The 26319-nt window shown below is 38.6% G+C and overlaps 1 pseudogene across 1 annotated transcript; it reads right to left on the reverse strand.

Annotated features, from left to right (window-relative positions):
• Nucleotides 1-1728: 1728 nt before the first annotated feature.
• On the reverse strand, nt 1729-26099 carry LOC306651069 (small ubiquitin-related modifier 2-like; annotated as a pseudogene). The gene is made up of 2 exons: nt 26002-26099; nt 1729-2632 (listed from the first exon to the last, which is right to left on the reverse strand). The product of its transcript is annotated as a small ubiquitin-related modifier 2-like (transcript).
• Between the last annotated feature and the right edge of the window lie 220 nt (nt 26100-26319).

Here is a 26319-nt window from a genome sequence, read left to right on the forward strand (position 1 = left end):
TAGAGTTAGGGGGGCCATTTTTTCAGGGTAACTGTCATAGAACCAGAAGGTAAGCCACTTCCACACAGGGCCACATACTCCCTGGTGATCTGGAACAGTCCCACACGGCTGTTAGTTCCTGGGAGTCAGGCCTCAGTGTCCCATGGCTCAACCACATCTGATTCTGCTAGATAGAATGGCTTCCCACAATTTACATTCAAAGTAATTAATGATAAATAAGGACTTATTACTGCCATTTTGCTACTTGTTTTCTAATTTGCTTTGTATTACATTTCTTTTTCTATTCTTTTCTTTTTTTCTTGGTACCAGGTATTGAACCCAACCTAGGTTTGTTTAACCACTGAGCCGCATCCCTAGTCCTTTTTAATTTGAGACAGTGCCTAGCTAAGTTGCTGAGGCTGGCTTTGAATTTGTGATCCTCCTGCCTCAACTGCCCAAGTTGCTGAGATTATAGGTGTGTGTCACTACGCTTGGCAAGAATATTTCATTCTTTCTTCTGTTTTCCTTTATGGATAAGTGATTTGCTGTGGTAATATGTTTTGACATCATGTTTTTAATTTATTTTTTATTTTTTTAAAACAAGAAGTTTGGGGGGAGAGAGAGAGGGAAAGAGAGGGAGAGCGCTAGGTGTGGGGGGCGTGGGGGGGGTTGGAGTTTTCCCCTCAAAAAATTCCAAAAGAGGAGGGGGGGGAGGAGGAGGAGGGGGAGGAGGAGGAGGAAGAGGAAGAGGAAGAAGAGGAAGAAGAAGAAGAAGAAGAAGAGGAGGAGGAGGAGGAAGAAGAAAGTAAAGAAGTATCCCATCAAAAAGAAAGAAAAAGAATCCGAAGTAACCTTGCTACATGAGGAGAAGAAATGCCTGTACAGTGATTCTACTGCAACGTATAAGGATAAACCAAGAAATGGATAGCAAATAAAAATAACAAACGAACAAATAAATAAAGGATTAAATATGAATGCGAAGGCTGGAGTTGTGGGGTTCAATTCTCAGCACCACATAGAAATAAAGAAAATAAGGGCATATCGACAACTAAAAAATTGTCTTGAAGAAAAAACAATTGTGAGAGGGTAGGGGTGGGGGGGGGAGAAGTCGACGACAGAAAAAACAGAGGAAAAACAGGTAAGATACAAAGTTGCACAAAGCTGGGGTCAGGAGAGAACATGTGGTCGATCGTCCCGGGGCAAAAGAGAGGGAGACCCAGAGAAGAGAGTATAACACATAATGTCACCCAGATAACTCACCCCATGACCAGTTCATGGTTGGGACAACTGGTCGACCTCGCTCCTTTTCGGAGTACTGGTCGACCTGCTCAGAAGTAGGGAAGAAGGAGTGATGGAGATGTGGGGGAGGGAGGGAGAGAGGGAAAGAGGGAAAGAGAAAGAGAGAGAGAGAGAGAGAGAGAGAGAGAGAGAGGGAAAGAGGGAAGAGAGAGAGAGAGAGAGGGAAAGAGGAGAAGAGAGAAAGAGAGAGAGAAACAAAGAGAAAGAAAGAATGAAAGAGAGAGAGAGAAAGAGAAAGAGAGAAAGAGAGAGAAAGAAAGAGAGAGAGAAAGAAAAAGAGAGAGAAAGAAATAAAAAAAAGCAAGAAGTTTATTTAAACAACAAGACGCTTGACTTGAAGGGAAAACTATCTAGAAATCTTTTTTTTTTTAAGAGTAATTTACCCATACTTAAAGACAGATTGCCCTACATTAACAGCTACATACAAAAAAGTTATAAAATTGTCCTTGGTTTTTCAATGATAAATGAAAAACATGAAAATTCTCCAATTGAACAAGATATGCAAGGATTTTTATGTTGTTCAGGTTTTTGTTGTTGTTGTTTTTTGTTTTTTGTTAAAACAGTGAGAGCAAAATAACTTACTGAAATATAAAGATAAGTGCTGAATGGGCATGCCACTAATGGAGAAAGGGGATAATTTCACAGAACCAGTATTTTTCCCCATCCCATCTCCATTTGATGTCAATCAAAACATATCATTGGCCATTTAGTTAAAAAAAATGGAATATGCTTGTGCACATACACCAGTTACTTTATGTGCAATAAAGGAATGGGGAATGGGGAAAATGAAAGAATAGAGAAAACTATACTGTAGTTGTCAGGATGTGGTGGAACCAAATTGCAGTTTTCTAATGAAGAACGTATTCTTGGTCTGTAGGAACAGAGTTCTGAAGTAAAGTAGCAGGTTCCCTTTTTAGTAGACACCTCCTGTCTTCTGCTGGAACACATCCATTGTATCTTCATCCTCCATTTCCAGCTGTGCAGGTGTGTCTTTTTCATTCATTGGCTGCCCATCAAATCGGAATCTGACGTGCCTCATCGACAAACCTGTCGTTCACAACATGCTTTCATGAGTCTACTAAGTGGTGTCTGCCTCTTCATCTCACACTGCACCACAGAACCATCCTGCCCCGCCACCTTCAAGTTAATATGATCCTTGTTCTCAGTCTTGACTCCTTCCTTGGGCTTTTCGTCGGCCTTGGCGAGTGAGCGTTGGAGTCTCCTCAGCTGCTGCTTCACAAGAGGTGCCAGGTCTGCACCAAACAAGCACACAAGCAGCTCCAGGAGCAGCAGGAGAAGGAGGCGGCAGCAGTGGACCAGGGAGAGGGCGCCATGTTTTTTATTTTCAGAGTGTCTGTTATAAGTTTTTGCTGTGGGGTTTCCATTGAAAGAATGAACATTTTTTTAAGCTGTTTTAAAGAGTGAACATTTTTAAGCTGTAAGCTGTTCTAAAGAATGAACATTTTTTTTTATCTTAACTCCCTAAGGTCTCCTGCCCATTGTCTTAACTCTCTGATGTCACCCTCCCAGTTATCTTAACTCCCTGAGGTCACCCTCCCAGTGATGGGAGCAAAAGCCCCTAAAAGCTGTTCCAGGAAATAGCCCCAAACAGAGGGTAAAAGAGTAAATTGGGCTAGATGACTAAATAGTGCTCAAACAGTAGGATTACCAGAAACTATTGACCAGAATCTTACGCCCTGTTGTAAAACATTGTAAAACATGTTGTATGTTATCAGACAACTTAGACCCCCTTTGGAATTTCCCGGCAGCTTTGTTCCCCCATTTTTTCTTTTCTTTTCCCTTTTCTCCCTTTCATGTGCGACCCCTCCCGATGTGTGGTTTTCTGCCTTTATAAGCTTGTAAGATTTTCTGCTAGGGACTCGACCCTTGCACTCCTGCGTGAGTCACGAGTCGGGTCCCAGCGCGCTGGAATAAACACCTCTTGCGGTTTGCATCAAGTGACGCCTCCTGTGGTTGATTGGGGTTGCCGTCGGTCCGAGGGATAGAGTCGGGGGTCTCCTTTTTGGAGGTCCTTCACCATGAGGCTTGCAAAATCATCTTATGGTTATAACAAGTTATTCTAAACAGATAGTACTTTATTCTTGACCACAAGGAAAAGAAACTAACAGAATAAAACTCAACACTAGAACTTCATCCTTCCATTTTGAATTTTGATGTCACAATTTTTTACTTAGCCTAACTCTTGATAATTTGTTGTTTTTAAAAAGTGTCTCTATTTTTAGCTTTCATATTATGAATATAAATGAATTATATATCATAATCACTGTATTAATGTATGTAAATCTGCATACTTACTTTTATTAGTGCATTTTATACCTTCAGCTGTCTCTTGTTACATAGTACTGTCCTTTTCTTTCAATTTGAAGAATTCCCTTTAGCAATTCTTGCAGGGAAAGTCTTGTGATGAATTCCCTCAGGTTGTTTTTTGTTGTTGTTTATTTGTTTGTGGAAGTCTTTTTCTTTCTTATCTGAAGACAGCCTTGCTGGGTACAGTATTCTTGGTTATCCCGAGAAATTAAGCTTGTGGAAGGACCTTAAAGGTGTATTTTAACCCATTCCACATAAAGAGAAAGGGATCCTCACCATTTGTAATATTGATTGCTTCATACCAAGTTCCTGCAGCTTGAACAATAGCTTCTTAAAGAGTTCCAAGTTCTGGTACTATTGGTGCTAATGGTGATACTAGGCACTGAGCTGTCTGTAATTAATGGTAAGTGTACAAGCACCAGGTCTTGTGCACAGCCAAATGGGGCTATAGAATGGAGAAGTAGTCTCATGGAGCATTTTGGCACCCTTAAGCTCAGCAGCAAGGGCATTATTTTATTCACCAGGAAGCTAACATTGTTTTGGGGAAACAATACATGTTGGTCATCAGATGAGTTCATAGTCTTCTATGTGCCCCCACTAAGCTGGCCATAACTTGTAATTCCTGTCAGGGGTTAGGGGCAAAAGTAATTGAGGGTGCACATAAACAACACATAAATGTTAACATTTAATTCAGTAGTGGGAACCATAACAATGTAGGTTAGTAGGGACACAAAATCAGAGAACATAATCTATTTTCCCTTATCATGATGCCAGGTCTTGTGGGGACCATGGTCACTTGTGTACTAGTTTGTCAAAGGCCCAAGAAATGCAATTCCTGTCCACTTTACCACTGACCTCTAACCTTGGCATAGGGTCTCTAGGCCCCACGGATAAAGAGGGATTTTGGTGTAGTCCATAATCAGGTTTATATTTGAAATCCAAGTGGTGTGAGAAATAGTCGTTTGGCTCTCCAATTTATCTCAAAATTCACCAGGAGAGGTGGAAGGCTATCACCATGCAGAACCTAGCTAGACTATGTATTGAGTCCCCCATGGCCTGGTACCTGGCCTTGAGTTCCTTAGTGGAAACTCAATCTCCTCCTTTGAGGTCCCTTTATTAAGTAATCACCTGGCGATCTCCTTGGGGAGACTGCTGCCTGGATAATCCAGAAGAGGGCACCCAATCATCATTTTTACTTTCCTTTTGGGGTAAATTTTGTTTTCTCATTAGTGATTTTATTTTTCTGTGCCTGAGAATTTCTCAGTTAAGATGACTATAACAACAAGAACAAAAATGCCAATTTTGTTGGAACTGACCTAATGAGATGTCTTAATTAGTTTCAATAACCAGCAGGAACAGCAAATTTATAAACCTATAAATTTGAGCCTGATTAACGATTTCAGCATTTACTGTTCCCACTACCTAATAGTACCCCAAAAAGACCATCAGTGGGATGCAGGACTTTTCGCCTCTGAAAGATGGTCCAGACGTGTTTTTCAAAGACATCTTCCAAAGAAACCAGGAAGCTCACAAAGAAAACTGATCTCAGAATTTAATAAAAGCTTAGACACTTTGTCGCGAGCAGTGAGTAAGAGAGGAATCAAGTTTGGTTCCAACAAGTGGATTTTATTCATACAATGCACACTCAACTTAACATTCCTAATAATAGCCAGTCACAAATACATTGAAGATTCACTCCCTTGTTCACCTAGAGTCCAATCTCCATGGACTTACTCAATGCAACGTCTCTTAGCCAAGAAGTCAGTCGGCAAGACCGAGGGGATTCTTCTCAGCCTTAGCCTCTCTCAGCTCCTCGGATGTCTTTGGATGTCCTTGGGTGTCCTATAAGCCGGAGGCTGGGTGGCAGTCGTCGCCGCGGGAGAGGTGGTCAGTCGTCTGGCCTCGGTGACAATGGTCAATCGGCAATCAGTGATGGAGTGGACTGTAAGTTCGGGGGCATGGTAGAAAGCGGACGAAGCAAGCTTTATTGGAATTTGGCTCTCAGGTAAAATTCCCAGATCCCCACGGTACAACTCAAGTAGGGGCCCGGAGAAAATCGCAAGTGGCCCTGGCTGCCCAGGGTTTTTATAGGCTAGAATGGGAGGGGGTCCTGCTGAGTGACAGGTGGATGTTAAGGGTCAGTGGAATTTTCTAGCCCACTTGATCGGTCACCGTTTGGCGGGCTGGCCGTTGTCTCAGCTGCTCTACTCTGCCCCCTACAGTCGCCTAAATTCCGACCTAACATGGACAACAGCTGAGGCAGTCAAGAGACAGAGCGACGTGGAGTCCTCTTGTCACTGTGTTGCTGACAGTTTGCTCCAAAAGTCCAGGGGTTTAGGTAGTGGTTTTCAGCCCAGTCACGCTCTGGTCTTCATTGATAAAGACCAGAACTCGACTAGACTAGGAGCCACCACTCAAATCATAGATAAAGGTTCATGTTGGCATTGTTCAGGAGTGTCATCCTGCCACACAGCAAGTTTGTCACCAGGCGCCTTTATTTTAGTTTTACAAGTTCAGGCAAATACTGCATAACACACAACTATAGCAATTCCTATTATTTCCTTGTCTCATTACACACTTCTGGGTTTGAGTCTTAAGCAAATTAACATTGCATTTTATCACTCATGTGGAATCTAAAAAAAGTGGATCCCATAGGCTTTGAGAGTAGAATGATGGTTAATGGGGACAGCAAGGGGTAGGAAGACATGGGAAAAGGTTGACAAATGGGTACTAAGTTACAGTTAGAAGCAAGAAGTTTTGGTAAATATTGCAGTAGAATGATTATAGATAACAATAATGTACTGTCTACCTCAAAAAGAAGAAGAAAGAACTTTCCCCCCCCCCCCCAGTGCTGGGGATTGAACCCAGGGCCCTGTGCTACCAACTGAGCTATATCCCCAGCAAGAAAGAATTTTAATGTGTTCACCATAAAGAAATGATAAATGTTTCATGAGATAGATATGTTTAGCCTGATTTGAACAGTACACATGTGTACATGTATCAAAACATCATATAGTACCTCATTAATATGTATAATTTTATGTTTTTCTTCATCAGTCAAAAATTAATTTTCAGGGCTGGGGTTGTAACTCAGTGGTAGAGTGCTTGCCTAGCATGTGTGAGGCACTGGGTTCCATCCTCAGCACCACATAAAAATAAATAAATGAATGAATGAAAGAGGGGGCTGGGGATATGGCTCAGTTGGTAGAGTGCTTGCTTCACAAGCACAAGGCCCTGGGTTCAATCCCCAGCACCACAAAAAAGAAAAAAATAAAAGAGAGAAAGAGGACTAGGGATGTAGCTCAGTGGTAGAGTGCTTGCCTAGTGTGCATGAAGCCCTGGGTTCAATTCCCAGCATGGAGAAAAATAATCATAATTTTAACTTAAAAATTTAAAAATAAATAAATAAATAATGAGAAAAAGAAAGTGAAGGGGTACAAATGTCAAAGCAAATTGGATAAAATACTTATAGTACTAAAGGCATATAAAGGATCATTCAAATAAAAAATAATTTTTATTTTTGAAATTTTTATAAGTTCAAAATTTTTTTTTTGGGGGGGGTACCTGGGACTGAACTCAGGGGCCCTCAACCACTGAGCCTCATCCCCAGTCCTATTTTGTATTTTTTTTTTTTTGAGGCAGGGTCTTGCTGAGTTGCTTAGGGCCTTGCTAAGTTACTGAGATTGGCTTTGAACTCATGATTCTCCTGCCTCAGCATCCCGAGCCACTGGGATTTATTTCTAAAAAAAAAAATTATTAAAAAAATACATATTGTAGGAAATTTAATATCCAAATTGAGATGTCTTGAAAATATAAACATATACTAGAGTGATATCACAAAAAATGCTAGTGGAAAAAGCTTTAAAATCAGTTCCGACATTGAAACAATGATAAACTGATAAAGACCGAATCAACAGTTTTTGGAATTCTTATTATAACAGTGGTCCACTTCACCTTTTGAATATAAGCTCTGAATATATGCTCTGAGCCTTATTTTTAAAGGACATGCTATTTGGGGTGGGAACAAGATTGCCTTGAGTTATCTGAGATCCACAGAAAGGAGATGTCTGCCAGAGGACATAGGAAGTGAATATCTCCCAAATTAACAGGTGAATCCTGACACGCCATCAGGCATCCTGGGACCCCCTACCAGACCACACCTGGAATGCAACCTTTGAATTGTTCCTTTCAAAGCCCTCTGTTTCCCCTGATGGGCAGAATCACAGCCTCTGGGACAGGAGTCCCCTGTGTTTCTCCTTTGCCTAGCAAAGCAATAAAACTTCTTTTTCTTTTTTCTCAAAACCGTGTGCTCATTATTAAACTGACATTAATTGGCACTGGGGACAAGGACCAAGATTTCGGTTACAAATTTGGTACCCCAGAGAGGACCCAAGAGCAACCCCTGCTCCAGCTTTCTTGGGCAGGCCTGGCCCTCCAAGCAACCGCACTTCCATGCTGAGGATGTAAGGCAAACTTTTTGAGAACTGACTGCTGGAAAGTTAGGAGACAAGGGAGGGCAAGTGTGCCTTGGGTTGAACCAGAGGAACTATTCCTATAAGGAAAGGGAGGGACGGAGGGACTCCCAGCACTAATTGGCATTGGGGACAAGGACTGAGCTTTTGGTTACATTATGAAGAAAAGAACAATTGAATTTCGGTAACAGAACATTGTAAAAACTTTTCCCACCAAACTAACAACCTCTGTTTCCAAGCCTGAAAGTACAGCCTGTGTTCTTGGTATGACTTTCTGGTGCTGAAAAAATTAATACAAACCTTGTTTTTAAATGCTATTGCTATGTATTTTCACCTATCTGCTGATTTACTGAGAGAACAGCTCAAAGGTTGATTTTTATTCCCTTCCCTCCAGGTTGGTGTTACTTTCTAGGCCACAGTGGTATCCACTGAGAGGTTTTACTGATACACACTGCCCCTGTTCATCTATGGCAGGCAAGAGAAATAGATGGGACAAACAGCAGACAGACCCAAAATCCTAGGGAAGGAAAAGCTAAGGATAAAGTTTCTTGGGTACATAAGAGTTTGAAAGGGTCACCAAGTACACAGGAAAAATGGAATGTAATGTGCATGCTACAACCAAGACAAATGCTCAGGAAATAACTTAGAGTAGCCTAGGATTCCACCATGGGTGAAACTGTGGACTCTGTGCAAGTGTGTAATAAACAGCATGGTAATCAAAAGACAGATATTGGGACAATGGATTTTTTAAAAGCATGGTTCAAAAATATGCTAAGAGACTCAATTCACATTAAAAAATGTAAACATATTCAGAAAAAAATGAAATAGATATCCCACGCATTTATTGATCAAAAGAAAACTGAAGTAAATATTCTAATGGATGAAATAGATGATAAGTTAAAAAAAAGACACAAGAGACAAAGGGTATTATACATTGATTGTTATGATTTGGATATGAAGTATCCCCCAAAACCTCATGTGTGAGACAATGCAAGAAAGTTTAGAGGTGAAACAATTGGTTAGGAAAGCCTTAACCTAATCAGTTCATTAATCCCTGAGAGGGATTAAGTGAGTGGTAACTATAGGCAGGTAGGGTGTGGCTGAAGTAGGTAGGTCCCTAGGGATGTGCCATTTGGGTTTTATATTTTGTCCCTGGTGAGTGGAGCTCTCTCTTCCTCCTTCTCTTGACCATGTTCTGACCTGCTTTCCTCCACTACACTCTTCTGCCAAGATGTTCTGCCTCACCTAGGGCCCACAGCAATGGAGTGAGCCATCTACGCACTGACACCTCTGAAACCATGAGCCCCAAATGAACTTTTCCTTCTCTAAAATTGTTCTTGTCAGGCATTTTGTTCACAGCAGCAGAAAATTAACTAAAATATTGATAAAGGTATAAATGTATAAAGTAACAATTATACATATATACTCAGCACAAACAAGATTGATAAACTCTGAACTAAAAGAATGAGAGAGAAGACCCAAATCAACAAAATTACAGATGAAAAAGGAGATATCACCACAGACAGTTCTGAAATTCAAAGGATCATTAGTTACTATTTTGAAAGCTTATATTCTAATAAATCATAAAATCTAGAAGATACTGACAAATTTTTAGATGCATATGACCTACCCAAATCAAACCAAGTGGATATAGGAAACCTAAACAGACCAATATAAAGCAATGAGATTGAAGCAACAATAAAAAACCTTACAACAAAGAAAATCCCAGGACCAGATGGATTCTCAGCAGAGTTCTACCAGACATTTTAAGAAGAAGTAACACCAGTCTTCCTCAAATTATTCCATGAAGTAGGGAAATAATACTCCTAAATACATTCTATGACTCCAGTATTACCCTGATACCAAGATCAGATAAAGATATATCAAGGAAAGAATGTCCCTGATAACTTAGATGCAAAAATCCTTAATGAAATATTAGCAAAGCAGATTCAAAACCACATTGAGAATATTCATCCAAGGGAGACAAGTTTCATTCAATACATATAAATCAATAAATGTAATTCATCACACAAGTAGAATAAAGGATAAAAATCACATGAACACCTCAATAAATGCAGAAAATATCTTTGACAAAATTTGGCATCCATTCATATTAAAAACATTAGAGAAACTAGGGATAGAAGAAACTTACCTTAACATAATAAAGGTTATATGTGACAAACCCAAAGGAGAAATGAGAAAAACTAAAAGTATTTACTCTGAAATCAGGAATGAGAAAACTATGTCCACTTTCAGCACTCCTATTCAATATAGCTCTTCAAACTCTAGCCAGAGCAATCTGGCAAGAGAAGGAAATCAAAGGGATACAAAATAGGAAAGGAAGAAGTCAAATTATCTATGTTTGCTGATAACATGATTCCATACCTATAGGGCCACCCCCCAAAAAAAATCTCCACCAGAAGACTTCTAGATCTGATTTTAAAATTCTGCATAGTAGTAGGTTATAAGATCAACACACAAAATAAATAGCTTTCTTGTATTCTAATAATGAATCTGCCAAGAAAGAAATCAAGAAAGCTATTTCCTTTACAATAAACTAAACAAAACCCCAAAACTTAGGAATAAATCTAACTTAGGAGGTGAAAGACCTCTATAATGAAAATTATAAAACACTGAACAAGATCTTAGAAGATAGAAAGACCTATCATGTTCATGGATAGGTAGAAAAAAATAGTCAAATGGCCATATTATCAAAAGCAATCTACAGATTCAATGCAATTCCCATCAAAATACCAATGACATTCTTCACAGAACTAGAAAATCAGTTTATAAAATTTATATGGCAGAATAAAAGACCCAGAATAGCCATAGCAATCCTGATCAGCAAAAGTGAATCTGGAGATATCACAAAACCTGATCTCAATTTATACTACAGTGCTATAGTGACAAAAAAATGCATGGTATTGGAATAAAAGCAGAAATGAAGACTAATGGAATAAACTAGAAAGCATAAAGACAAACCAACATAAGTACAATCATCTGACCATTGACAAAGGTGCCAAAAATAAATGTTGGAGAAAAGATAGTCTTTTAAACAAAGGGTGCAGAAGAAACTGGATATCCATATGTAGAAGAGTGAAATTCAATCCCTATCAAGCTGCACAAAAATCAACTTTAAGAGGATTAAAAACCTAGGAATTCAATCAGAAACAGTGAAATTGCTAGAAGCAGACAAAGGCAACACTTCAACACATTGGTGCAGGCACCAACAACTTCCGTAACAAGACTGCTAAAGCTCAAAATATAAAACAAAAAATCAATAGGTAGGATAGCATTAAATTTAAAAAGTAAAGGAAAGAAGAGCATGATGAGTGAGCCTACAGTATAGGAAAAATAATTGCCAGCTACTCTTCTGACAGGGAATTAATAACCAGAATATATAAAGAACTCAAAATCCTTAACAACAACAATAAAAAATAATCCGCTCAATAGAGGGGTGAAAGATCTAAAGAGACATTTCTCAAAAGAAGAAATACAAGTGACCAACAAATATATGACAAATGTTCAACATTCTTAGCAGTCAGGGAAATGTGGTTTAAAACTACACTGAGATTTCATCTCTCTCAAGTCAGACTGCCAATCAAGAATACAAATAATGAAACATTCAAGATGGCGGACTAGAGGGAGGCTGTGTTCCTTGTCGCTCCTTAAAGTCGGATTCAAGCAGAAGATATCTGTTTCTCAGTGAGGCAGTTTTTGCTGCTTATCGATCCCCTGCTGTTTACCCATTTGTCTGCTGTGATGACCTGCAATCTGCCAGCATATCGACGCCTTTTTTGAGTGCAGATTGCTCACTGTCAGGCATCTATCATCCGCCATTTGCCTGTCTCTCGCCTGTCCATTGCCTCCCTTACCCCTATCCATCACCCAACGCTCGAGGTTCACCTCCCGATCGTCCGATAGCTGCCAGCAGACTGACCACAGACCGCCAGTGGAGCACCAGCTGCCTGCTGTCCCCTGGAAGTTCACTGTCACAGTACCTGCAGGTTTGATTACATGTGGCTGCTGCCATTTTGAGACAACAGCCAGGCCCCATAGGACCCCTGGCCGGACTGACTGAGCCCCGTCTCCAGGATCCCTCAGCCCGACCGATCACTCCCTGCCTCTGGGGCCTTCACATTGACTGACTGCTCCCTACCACCAGGGCCCCCAGACCAACTGACTGTGCCCTATCACCAGGACCCAAGACTGACTGATTGCACCTGGCCTCCAGGAACCCACAACTACATCAAACACACCAGACCTCCAGGACCCCTGCCGAACCAACTGCATCCCGTCTCCAGGACCTCCAGCTGACCACGTCCACCCCTGAGCTGCAGCTCCCCATTTGCCAACACATTTCAAAGCCAGAGCAGCCATCTTGGATAATCCTGGAAGCCTTAGCTCCGATCTTTGGGTGGGGCAAATCCCATCCTGAGACGCCTGCTGGAGGCTTGAAGCTCATTGTCAGGTACCGCTCATGCATCAGGCTACTGAACACTGGGAAGTTTCATTAGTATATGACTGTTATAGAGTAGATTTTCTTTTGTCACCTTTTTAAAAAAAATTAAGTTTTTATTTCTTTACTTTTCTTGCTTTCTTTACCTTTTGTTTACCTGTTCCCTCAGAGTCTCTTTCTCCCTTTTTTGCATGCTAACATCCGATTTCTTTTGATTACACTCTCACCCTTTCTATTTTCTAGAACTTCTGTATATTCTTTTCTTATCCCATTAACAGGCATATTCTACATCTCTCTGCATCCTCTTTGTCCTCCATTAGAAACTGCAGACCTTATTGCAAACCTGTTTGTTTACTGAAGATAACATTTGAAATCATTTTGTTTATTATGATAATTTTGTTATTGTCCCCATAGGGGCTATTTGGTCTAGGATTGCATAGTGTCTGGTTTGGGCACTGCTAATATTGATCTCCCCTTAAAGAAAGGGTTTTGGAAACCTATAGGGCCACTATAAGCCTATAGGGGGAAATCTGCAATACCCCAGATCTGCACTCCTAGAGGGGAAGATACATGAACAACATGAAAAAACAAGGGAAGAAAATGATCCAAACAAATCTAGATTCTATAGAAATAGAATCCAATGACAGTATGTTAGAAGAAATGTCAGAAAAGGACTTCAGATTATACATGATTTAGATGATTCGCGAAGCAAAGGATGAGATAAGAGAGCAAATGCAGGCAATGAATGATAATACCAATAAGCTGAAAGAGCACCTGCAGGAAGCAAAAGATCATTTCAACAAAGAGATAGAAATTCTCAAAAAAAAAAAAAAAAAAAAAAAAAAAAAAACAAACGGAAATCCTTGAAATGAAGGAGACAATAAACCAAATAAAAAACTCAATGGAAAGCATCACCAACAGACTAGACCACTTGGAAGACAGAACCTCAGACAATGAAGACAAAATATTTAATCTTGAATATAAATTTGCCCAAACAGAGAAGATGGTAAGAAATCATGAACAGAATCTCCAAGAACTATGGGACATCATGAAAAGACCAAATTTAAGAATTCTTGGGATTGAGGAAGGCACAGAGATACAAACCAAAGGAATGAACAACCTATTCAATGAAATAATATCAGAAAATTTCCCAAACCTGAAGAATGAAATGGAAAATCAAATACAAGAGGCTTACAGAACACCAAATGCACAAAATCACAACAGATCCACACCAAGGAACATTATAATGAAAATGCCTAACATTCAAAATAAGGATAGGATTTTGAAGGCCGCGAGAGAAAAGCATCAGATTACATATAGGGGGAGACCAATACAGATAGCAGCCGACTTCTCAACTCAGACTCTAAAAGCTAGAAGGGCCTGGACCAACATATTTCAAGCTCTGAAAGAACATGGTTGCCAACCAAGAATCCTATACCCAGCAAAACTAACCTTCAGATTTGAAGATGAAATAAAATCCTTCCATGATAAACAAAAGTTAAAAGAATTTACAAATAGAAAGCCTGCACTACAGAATGTTCTCAACAAAATATTCCATGAGGAGAAAATGAAAAAAAAAACAATGGAGGTCAGCAAATGGAGGAACTACCTTAGAGAAAAACCACTCAAAGGAGAAACCAAGCCAATTTAAAAAACAAAAATAAGCCAAATGACTGGAAATACAAATCATTTCTCAATAATAACCCTGAACGTTAATGGCCTAAACTCATCAATCAAAAGACATAGACTGGCAGAATGGATTAAAAAGAAAGACCCAAAAATATGCTACCTGCAAGAGACTCATCTCATAGAAAAAGACATCCACAGACTAAAGGTGAAAGGATGGGGAAAAACCTACCACGCACATGGACTCAGTAAAAAAGCGGGGGTTTCCATCCTTATATCAGATAAAGTGGACTTCAAGTCAAAGTTAGTCAGAAGGGATAAAGAAGGACATTTCATACTGCTTAAGGGAACCATAAATCAGGAAGACATAACAATAGCAAATATTTATACCCCAAACAATGGTGCATCCCTGTATATCAAACAAATCCTTCTCAATTTCAAGAATCACATAGACCACAACGCAATAATTCTGGGTGACTTTAATGCACTGCTGTCACCACTAGATAGATCTTCCAAACAAAATCCAACCAAAGAAACCATAGATTTCAATAACAATCAATAACCTAGATTTAATAGACATATATAGAATATTCCATCCATCAACGAGCGGATACACTTTCTTCTCAGCAGCACATGGAACCTTCTCGACCATGTGTTATGCCACAAAGCAGCCCTTAGGAAATGCAAAAAAATAGAGATACTGCCTTGTGTTCTATCAGATCATAATGGACTGAGAGTAGAAATAAAAAAAGGAAATTACTCCAAGACTTGGAGACTAAATAATATACTATTGAATGAAACATGGATCACAAAAAACATCAGGGAGGAGATTAAAAAATTCTTAGAGGTCAATGAGAATGATGATACAACATATCAAAATCTCTGGGACACTATGAAAGCGGTACTAAGAGGAAAATTCATTGCATGGAGCGCATTCCAGAAAAGAATGAAAAGTCAACAATTAAATGACCTAACATTACAGCTCAAAGCCCTAGAAAAAGGAGAACAGAATAACAACAAAAGTAGTAGAAGACAGGAAAAAATTAAAATCAGAGCTGAAATCAATGAAATTGAAACAAAAGAAACTATTCAAAAAATTGACATAACAAAAAGTTGGTTCTTTGAGAAAGTAAACAAAATAGATAAACCCTTAGCCACACTAACAAAGAGAAGGAGAGAGAAGACTCAAATTACTAAAATGCATGATGCAAAAGGAAATATCACGACAGACACCACTGAGATACAGAACATAATGAGGAGCTACTTTGAAAATATGTATTCCAACAAAGTAGAAACTACCAAAGACATTGACAAATTTCTAGAGACATATGCTCCTCCCAAATTGAACCAGGAGGACATACATGATTTAAACAGATCAATATCAAGCAATGAAATAGAAGAAGCCATTAAAAATCTACCATCCAAGAAAAGCCCAGGACCAGATGGATTCTCAGCCAAGTTCTACAAGACCTTCAAAGAAGAACTCATTCCAATACTTCTCAAAGTATTCCAGGAAATAGAAAAGGAGGGTACCCTACCGAACTCATTCTATGAAGCTAATATCACCCTCATACCCAAACCAGGAAAAGACACATCAAGGAAAGAAAATTTTAGACCAATATCCTTGATGAATATAGATGCAAAGATCCTTAACAAAATATTGGCAAACTGTATCCAAAAACATTTTAAGAAAATTGTGCACCACGATCAAGTGGGGTTCATCCCTGGAATGCAAGGATGGTTCAACATTCATAAATCAATAAACATAATCCATCATGTCAATAGACTTAAGGATAAGAATCATATGGTTATTTCACTTGATGCAGAAAAAGCATTTGACAAAATACAACACCCCTTCATGCTCAAAACACTAGAAAACATAGGGATAGTAGGAATACACCTGAACATTGTAAAGGCTATTTATGCTAAGCCCATGGCCAACATCATTCTTAATGGAGAAAAACTGAAACCATTCCCTTTAAAAACGGAAACAAGACAGGGATGTCCTCTTTCACCACTTCTATTCAACATTGTCCTCGAAACTCTAGCCAGAGCTATTAGGCAGACTAAAGAAATTAAAGGGATATGAATAGGAAAAGAGGAACTTACGCTGTCACTATATGAAGATGACATGATTCTATATTTAGAGGATCCAAAAACCTCTTCCAGAAAACTTCTAGACCTCATCAATGAATTCAGCAAAATAGCAGGCTATAAAATCAACACACATAAATCTACAGCATTTTTATACGCAAGCAACGAAACAGCTGAAAGGGAAATGAGGAAAACAACTCCATTTGCAATAGCCTCAAAAAACATAAAATACTTGGGCATCCATCTAACCAAAGAGGGAAAAGATCTCTACAATGAAAACTACAAAACACTAAAGAAAGAAATTAAGGAAGACCTTAGAAGATGGAAAGATCTCCCATGTTCTTGGATAGGCAGAATTAATATTGTCAAAATGGTCATTCTACCTAACGTGCTATACAGATTCAATGCAATTCCAATTAAAATCCCAATGATGTACCTTACAGAAATAGAGCAAGCAATCATGAAATTCATCTGGAAGAATAAGAAACCCAGAATAGCTAAAGCAATCCTTAGCAGGAAGAATGAAACAGGGGGTATCGCAATACCAGAACTTCAACTCTACTACAAAGCAATAGTAACAAAAACAGCATGGTATTGGCACCAAAATAGACAGGTAGATCAATGGTACAGAATAGAGGACCTGGACACAAACCCAAATAAATACAATTTTCTAATACTAGACAAAGGTGCCAAAAATATGCAATGGGGAAAAGATAGCCTCTTCAACAAATGGTGCTGGGAAAACTGGAAATCCATATGCAGTAAAATGAAACTAAACCCCTATCTCTCACCCTGCACAAAACTCAACTCACAATGGATCAAGGACCTTGAAATCAGACCAGAGACCCTGCATCTTATAGAAGAAAAAGTAGGTCCAAATCTTCACCTTGTTGGCTTAGGATCACACTTCCTTAACAGGACTCCGTAGCACAAGAAATAAAAGCAAGAATCAATAACTGGGATAGATTCAAACTAAATAGCTTTCTCTCAGCAAAGGAAACTATCAGCAATGCGAAGAGAGAGCCTACAGAGTGGGAGAATATCTTTGCCACTCATACTTCAGATAGAGCACTAATTTCCAGAATCTATAAAGAACTCAAAAAACTTTACACCAAGAATACAAATAACCCAATCAACAAATGGGCTAAGGAAATGAACAGATACTTCACAGAAGAAGATGTACAAGCAATCAACAGATATATGAAAAAATGTTCAACATCTCTAGTAATAAGAGAAATGCAAATCAAAACTACCCTAAGATTCCATCTCACCCCAATTAGAATGGTGATTATCAAAAATACAAGCAACAACAGGTGTTGGAGAGGATGTGGGGAGAAAGGCACACTCATACATTGCTGGTGGGGTTGCAAATTAGTGCAGCCATTCTGGAAAGCAGTGTGGAGATTCCTTAGAAAACTCGGAATGGACCTACCATTTGATCCAGCTATCCCACTCCTTGGCCTATACCCAAAGGACTTAAAATCAGCATACTACAGAGATACAGCCACATCAATGTTCATAGCTGCTCAATTCACAATAGCCAGACTATGGAACCAACCTAGATGCCCTTCAATTGATGAATGGATAAAGAAACTGTGGTATATATACAATGGAATATTACTCAGCTATAAAGAATAATAAAATTATGGCATTTGTAGGCAAATGGATGAAATTGGAGAATATCATGCTAAGTGAGATAAGCCAATCTCAAAAATCCAAAAGAGGAATGATCTCACTGAGAAGCGGATGATGACACTTAATGGGGGGTGGGAGTGGGACAAGAATGGAGGAAGGGGGGACTGTATAGAGGGAAAAGAGAGGTGGGAGGGGTGGGGGGAAGGAAAAAATAATGGAATGAATCAAACATCATTACTCTATGTAAATATATGAATATGCAAATGGTATGCTGTTACTCCATTTACAAACAGAAACAACATGTATCCCATTTGTTTACAATAAAAATAAATTTTAAAAAAAGAATACAAATAATGATAATTGCTGGTGAAGACTTGAGGGAAAAAATATACTTCTACATTATAAGCAGATCTGCAAAATAGGAAAACCCCAATGGGAATCTGTATGGAGATTCCTCAAAAGATTAGGAATGGAATCGCCATACAACCCAGCTATACGACTCCTTGGTACTTATTCAAAGAACAAATATCAGCATAGTATAGTAATACATGCCAATGTTTATAGCAACATGATTCACAATAGCCAAGTTTGGGGACCTGATTCTATGTCCATCAAGAGACAAATGGATAAAGAAAATGTTGTGTATATGCACAATGGGGTTTTACTCAGCCATAAAGAAGAATGAAATTATGTCATTTATGGTAAATGGATGGAACCAGAGAATACCGTGCTAAGTGAAATAAGCCAAACTCAGAAAGTAGTGTCAAGTGTTTTCCCTCATATGCAGAAGCTAGACAGAAAAAAAAAAACGAATAAAATAGGGGATCTCACAAAAATAGAAGGAAAATCAGTAGAGTGGAAGTAGGGGACTAAGGGAAGAGAAGAAGGGCAGGAAAGGGGAAGAACTGGGGAATTAAGTTAACCACGTTACAATTGGTGGATGCATGAATATGCCACTATGCATTCCAATTTTATATATAAATATAATGCATTAATAAAAAAATGAATAAATTGAAGGGAGACCAGTTGAATAGAGGAAGAGGATCTGGAAAGGGAGGAGGGGAGGGAAGGGGTATCACTGGAGAATGAAATGGAGAAAACCATGTTATATGTACTTATGAACATGTAAAAATTAACCCCAGTATTATGTATAACTATAATGCACTAAAAATAAAAAAGTTACATAGAAAAGAATATACATAAATATAAATACACACATATACAGCAAACAACATGGTAACAAATCACAAGTAATGCTTATTTTGGGGGGGGGGGGGGGGTGCTGGGGATCAAACCCAGGGCATTGTGCTTACAAGGCAAGCACTCTACTGACTGAGCTATCTCCCCAGCCCCAGTAATGCTTATTGACATGACTGAAGGGAAAATAGTTTTACAATAATAGTTGGAGCCTCCAAATTCCCACTTTAATAAGAAATAGAACATCTATATGGAAAGTCAATAAGGAAGAAGGTAAGATGAACACCATAAACCAACTAGGCCTAATGGATAGGCATATCTAGAGCCCCATCCAACAAAAGCAGAATACACATTTTTCTCATGCAAATTTGGAATATTTTCCAGTATAGATCATATGTTAAGTGACAAAACAGGTTTTAATAAATCTAAAAAGATTGCAATCATACAAAGTACCTTCTGCAACCACAATGGGAATAAAGCTAGAAATGAATAAGGAAAACTAGAAAATTCACAGAAGGGTGAAAATTAACCACATATTATTAAACAACCAATGAGTCAAAAAATAAATCAATGAGAAATGAGAGAACATTTAAAGATAAATGATATGGAAAATATGATATACAAAATGAATGAGAGGGCTGGGGTTGTGGCTCAGCGGTAGAGCACTTGCCTAATGTGTGCAGTGCTGAGTTCGTTCCTCAGCACCACATACAAATAAATAAATAAAATAAAAGGTCCATTAACAACTAACAAAAAAAATTTTCAAAACAAATGGGGTGTAACAAAAGCAGTGCTCAAAGGTAAATTTATAGATGTAGACACTTACATAAAACAGAAGAAAAATCTCAAATCAATAACCTAGTGGAACATACCACATAACCAGAAAAAAAGCAAACAACCCAAAGCTAGCAGAAAGAAGAAAATCATAAAGACTGAAATGGATAAAAAAGTGTGACAAAAATAGAAAAACAATGTAAGGAATCAGGAAAGCAAAAGTTGTTTTTTTAAATATCAAAAAACTAAAGTGATAACACTTTAGATAAACTGACAAAGAAAACAGAAGAAACAACTAAAATAAAAAGATGAAAGTGGGTACATTATTAAAAACCTAGAGAAATAAAAATGATCATAAGAGAATACTATTAACAATTGAATGCCAATAAATTTTAAAGCCTAGATAAAATGTAAGTATTTTATACAAACACACAAATTGCTCACATTGGTACAGAAAGCAATAGAAAATATCCATGTACTTGAAACAAGTAATAAGATTGAATTAGTAATAAGAACAACTTGCCAACAAAGAAAAGCCAAAGAGCAGATGGTTTCACTAGTGAATTGTACAAAACATTTAAAAACTAGTTATCATTATTCATTCTCAAACTCTTCCAAAAAGTATTAGAGGAGTGAATATTTCCTAAATCATTCTATGAGGCTAGTATTTCAATGACACTAAAGTGAGATAAAGACACCACAAGAAAAACTACTCACTAATAGTCCTTATAAAACAAAATATGAGCAAACCAAATCCAACACAATATTGAAAGTATTGTATACCCTGACAAATTAGGATTTATGCCAGAAATGTAAGGGTGATTCAATATAAGAGCATAAATCAATGAAACACAGTACATTAAAAGAACAGAGTGCTGGAGTTGTAGCTCAGTGCTTGCCTAGCATGTGTGAGGCACTGGGTTTGATCCTCAGCACCACATAAAAATAAAATAAATGAATAAATAAAATAAAGGTATTGTGTCCATCTACAACTAAAAAAATACTAAAAACCAAAGTGTTTGAAAAAAATCATGTGATCACTTCAATATATGCAGAAAAATCATTTCACAAAATCCAACACCCTTTCATGCTAACACACTTAGAAAAGTAGAAAGAGGGGCTGGTTTTGTGGCACAGTGGTAGAGTGCTTGCCTAGCATGTGTGAGGCACTGGGTTCAATTCTCAGCACCACAGATAAATAAATGAATAAAATAAATGTCCATCAACATCTAAAAACTTTTTTTAAAAAAATATATATATATTATATATATTTATAAAATATATATATATTTAAAAATATATATTTTTAAATATATATATAAAGAAAAGTAGAAAATAGAAGGAAACATTTTCTGCACGATAAAGGGCATGTATTAAAAATCCACATTTAAAACATATGGAATGGTGAAAGGACAGAAAGACAGTTTCCCCATTGAGATGAGGAATACAAAAAGGATTTCATTCTACTGTTCAATATTGTGCTGGAGGGTCTAGCCCAATTAATCAAAAAATAAATAAAACTGAGCAATATTGGAAAGGAAGAGATCAAACTATCTGGAATCACAGATGACATGTTATGGAAAATCCCAACGCACAGAGAAGAAAACCTCAAAACTTATTAGAGCTAAAAAACACATTCAGCAAAATTGCAGGGTACACGAGCAACATGATAAAATCAGTTTTATTTCTAAATACCAGTAAACAATGAGAAAATTAAATTAAAACAATTTTATTTATAATAGCATCCAAAAGAATAAAGTTTCTACCAATAAATTTAAACAACAAGGTGAAAGTTGATACACAGAAAACTATAAAACATTTCTTAAGGAAATTAAAAGATAATAAATGGGAAGACAAATTGTGTTAATACATTGGAAGAATTCTTATTAAGATGGAGAAACTACTCAACATAATTTAGTTTAAATGCAATCACTATCAAAATTTCAAAGGCATTTTTTTTTTCAGAAACGAAAGAGTTGATCCTCAAATTCACATGCAATTGTAAAGAACCCCAAATAGCTAAAGCAATGCTGAAAAAGAACTTATACTTCCTGTGGGGCATGGTGGCTCATGCCTACAATTCCAGCAACCCAGGAGGCTTAGGCAGAAGGACTGCAAGTTTGAAGCCAACCTCAACAACTTAGCAAGGCCCTAAGCAACTTAGTGAGACCCTGACTCAAAATTTAAAAAATAAAAAAGGCTAGAGATGTGGCTCAGTGGCTAAGTATCTCTGGGTTTAATCTCCAGTAACAACAACAACAACAACAACAAAAAAAGCCCAACAATAACAACAAAAAAATTACACTTCACAATTTCATATGGCATTGGCATATGAAAACAAATAGAAGGCTCAGGATACAACTTAGTTGGTAGAGTGCATACCTTGCATGCACAAGGCCCTGGGTTCAATCCCCAGCACTGAAAAAAAAAAAAATAGAAATATGGGATATAATTGAGAGTCCAGAAATAAACCCATATATATCTATGGCCCATTCTAATTGTCTACAAGGATGCCAAAAAACATTCAATGAGGAAATAATCCTTTTAACAAAATTGTGCTGAGACAACTGCATATGCACATGTAAAAGAATCCAAAGTAGATCTATGACCTAAGCATAACTAAGTTAAAACCTTAATTATTTGGAATAAAACGGAAATCTTCATGAGCTTGAGTTTGAGGATATATTCTTAAAAATGACATGAAAGCATGAAAAAAAGCAGATTAATTTTATCAGAATTTAAAACTTCTTACATCAAAGGATATCATGAAGAAAGTAAAAAGAAAACCCCCACAATAGGAGAAATGATCTATAAATCATGTATCTGTTCAGGTCCTAACATCCAGTATAACTCCTCTTATAAATCAACAATTAAAAAGAAACAACCTGCCCCCCCCCACCTCCACCCCCGCTTTTCTGGTACTAGGGATTGAACCCAGAGGCACTTTGCCACTGAGTCACACCCCCAGCCCTTATTTATTTATTTATTTATTTATTTATTTAGAGAAAGGATCTCAGTAAGTTGATTAAGGCCTCACTAAGTTGCCGCGGCTAACCTCAAAGTTGGAATCCTCCTGCCTCAGATTCCTGAGTTGGTGGGATTACGGGTGTCCACTGTGATTGACCAAACAACCCAGTTTTTTAAAAGGGCAAATTTCTTGAAAGGTCATTTTTCCAAAAGTGTGAACAAATAGCCAAAAAACACATTAAAAATGTTCAACATCATTAGGCATTAGGGAAATGCAAATCAAAACCACAATGGGCACCACTGTACAAACACTAAGATGGTTAAAATTAAAAAGGAAAATCAATGTTGACAAGATTGTGGAGAAATTGAAATCCTCCACATTGCTGGTAGTATGAAGTGATGTGTGTGTGTGTGTGTGTGTGTGTGTGTGTGTGTTAATGTAAAAGCTGATTTTTTAAAAATATCAAATTCATTGTTTCTTTTTAAAAAGTATTTTTAGTTGTAGATGGACAGAGTACCTTTACTATGTTGTTTTATGTGGTGCTGAGTATGAAACCCAATGCTTCACACATGTGAGGTAAGTGCTCTACCACTGAGCCCATCCCATTGTTTCTTGATGGCATATAGGGAAGCAACTGACCTTTGTATATTCACCCTCTATTCTGCAACTTTGCTATACTACACTTCTTACTTCGGATTCTTTGGAATTTTCTACATGGACAATCATATTATCTACAAACAGTATCATAATACAGTATTTCCTACTGATCACTTATTCTGATAACATGACATTTTGATAAGTTCTATTTCCATGTAGTTGAAAATATTCAGATCCCCCTAGACTTAGTTGACCTATGTGTTATTCAGAAGTATGCTGTTTCATATCTAGATATTTGGAAATTTTCAAACTCTTTCTGTTATCAAATTCTAAGTTCCTTTTGTAGAAAGGACACAGCCCAGAACGTACCATTAAGATTCAAGGAATGTCAACAGAAACTTCCCAAACTAAAAACAAACAGAAAAAAATCCTGGATGCTGTGGTCAAGGGCTATGACAAACAAGAAAAAAAAAGTCCTGGTTGTTGTGATCAAGGGTTATGATCCACAAGGATCCTTAGGAAAGACAGGAGATATACTCAGCAGCCAGATCTGATCATCTCGTGGTACCTGTTAACCTGGGAAAATATTCCAGCTTCAAGTTCAAAGACAAGGTACTAATTCTATTTTTAAAATATTTTTAGTTGTAGATGGACACAATACCTTTATTTTATTTATTTATTTTTATGTGGTGCTGAGGATCAAACCCAGTGCTTCACATGTGCTAAACAAGCGCTCTACCACTGAGCCACAACCATAGCCCAAGGTACTAATTCTTAACCACCAGCTGTTGGTTGTCTCTTTTCATCAGTCACAGGGCATGCCAAATGGTGGTGTCCACATGTTTAATGGTACAGCCATAAAATAGGCACCTACTTTGGGAAAGGGCTGACAGGCAGAGCTGGGAGCCCAGAGCTGGTAGCGTGGTGGTAGTGGGGAGGGAGGCTGGATCGTGCCTGAGAAGAGAGGCTGTGTTGCAACAGCTGGCTACACTCAGCTTAGTGGGAAGCCTGAGCTGACAAAGGGGGCTTTGCTCTTTTTCTCTGGCCAATTTGGCTGTGGGTGTGGGAGTGAGGATGAGGAGACCTCAAACTACACTTGGCAAAAACTTTTCCGCTGAGCATTACCATATCTCCACCCCTGTTCAGTCTCCTCACTATTGCTCATTGGTGCCTTCCCATGTCACCCCCTCACCCACCCACTTCTGTGTCCAAGTGTCTTTATTTTCATTTTTCTGTTGGAGCCCCCGCTTAGGAGCACAAGTAAGGAAGTGTCTGTCTGATTGGACCCACGAGCACTTTGGTCAACCAGAAAGTTAACTTCTTTGGAGGACCCTCTCCCTGCTCCTTTGGTCTCGCCTCCTCACTCCCACCTTGCCCTGGCTGCCTCCACCCCTCTACATCTCTCTCAGTAAGCTATAGACTCCAAGAGTCTGCCTCTTTCTATATCCTGCCAAAACTTTTTATAAAAATCAAATATCCATTTTTTAGGTACATATATATTTAAATAGAACGTAATACCACTTCAGCAAAATAAAGGCTGTACCAGTTTTCTACCTTCAGAAACATCTCTATATTCCTCCTTATGACAGACTCTTTAGGGGTTTTCTTGGCCATTGAAGTTGTCAGTAATCAGGGTCAGGGCTAGGAGAGCCTCTCAATTTATCAGGCATGGTGGAGAAGTTACCCCAAGTCCAGTAAGATTCATATCCATACATATGCTGAGTCCTCATTGGTGGTTTTTGGTAGTGTCACCAGCAGCAAGGAGGAGTCAATGAGAATAAATTTGGTCCAAAATCAATTTGGCTTCTATTTGATACTGATCACACAATTATTTAAAGTTATTCTAACTTTTAGTCACCCCAATATCACACATAACTTAATCACTAAATTATTATAAGCCCCAAATAAACAAGACTCACTCCTTACTGAGACCCTTTCCTAAGGTCCACTCCTGTGTGACATGTCTTGAGTCGAAGGGCAGCGACTCCCAGAGGTCAGTCAGGAAGACAGCTCAGGAGATCTCACTGGGGAGCTCCCTCCGGCTGGAGTCCTGATTGGTGAGGACAGTCGGAAGGTGAAGGAGGGCGGCGAGGTCACGACAGGCAGGCGGGGCAGAGACGTCTCAAGCAGGATGCACACGGGCAGCTCCGCTGTCACTTCCACAGGATCATCTTGGTCACGGTCAGGATGATGGATGGTCCATCAAGCAACAAGCAAGTCAGTGAGTCCCCTTCAGGCTTGGCGCAACACTGGTGTCATTGGTGTAAAATGGGGACTGGAGCTAGGCTCATCCTGAGTCCTTTTAAATCGTTTTTATCAGACCCTGCCAGCCCATCTTGGTCAGAGGGAAGTTAGTTATCTTACTTGGGGTCAGTTGCACATGTCTCCAACTTGGGACAATGTCAATCTTATCTTGGGGCAACACCACATCATTACCTCATTACAGCACAGAACACTCAAGTTACTTTTTGCAAGTTACCCAGCACAGAGTAAACAAGTTGTTTTTTGTAACTTACACAGCACACAGAATGTCACACAGTTAACTTTGTTCCTTACAGGTAGATACTGCTTACTGGGACTCTCCTTTATCAGCCCCCTGGACTTTTTCCTCCAGGGCCAATCCTGTGCTTGAAGCCCGCTTTGCTCGTCCTAACGGCACTGCATTTCCCATGACACAGGCCTCTCTTCCCTAGTCGAACATAGTCAGTAGTAATGGTGGTCACTCCATGATTTGAGTACGAACTTGCTGCTTGACTGCTGATTGCTTATTTCAAAACTGACATAGGTTTTCCCCCTTCTTTTCTCTCCTTCTCTGCCTCCATAACCTCAGGGAAAGCAAGATTAATTTTCATCAAGTCCCATGCTGTGTTATTCATGTCCTTCAGCTCAGT

The sequence above is a fragment of the Sciurus vulgaris genome, assembly GCF_902686455.1.
Source record: "Sciurus vulgaris genome assembly, chromosome: X".
NCBI lineage: Eukaryota > Metazoa > Chordata > Mammalia > Rodentia > Sciuridae > Sciurus > Sciurus vulgaris.